Consider the following 433-nt stretch of genomic DNA (forward strand, 5'->3'; position numbering starts at 1 on the left):
AATATAAAAACTTGTATTCGTATCTAGTCTGAACATCTAATCACATGGTATATACGTTCGCTACCGCATACTACGTAGCGTTTTAATGTAGGTATTTATGTATATGTAATGCGCACACATTTTGTGATACACACGAGAACGTGGTATCTTTTTTATCGCTAGTAAACGCGGTTCAGTTGTGAACGTATTTTTTTAGGCTTAAGACGAAACGGTATTGAGTCTAATCTCTCTCGTGTGTGTGTGTGTCGTGTGTGTGTGTGTGTGTGTGTGTGTGTGTGTGTGTGTGTGTGTGTGTGTGTGTGTGTGTGTGTGTGTGTGTGTGTGTGTGTGTGTGTGTGTGTGTGTGTGTGTGTGTGTGTGTGTGTGTGTGTGTGTGTGTGTGTGTGTGTGTGTGTGTGTGTGTGTGTGTGTGTGTGTGTGTGTGTGTGTGTGT

Source organism: Habropoda laboriosa, unplaced genomic scaffold, assembly GCF_001263275.1.
Source record: "Habropoda laboriosa isolate 0110345459 unplaced genomic scaffold, ASM126327v1 scaffold64, whole genome shotgun sequence".
In the NCBI taxonomy this organism is placed as follows: Eukaryota; Metazoa; Arthropoda; class Insecta; order Hymenoptera; family Apidae; genus Habropoda; species Habropoda laboriosa.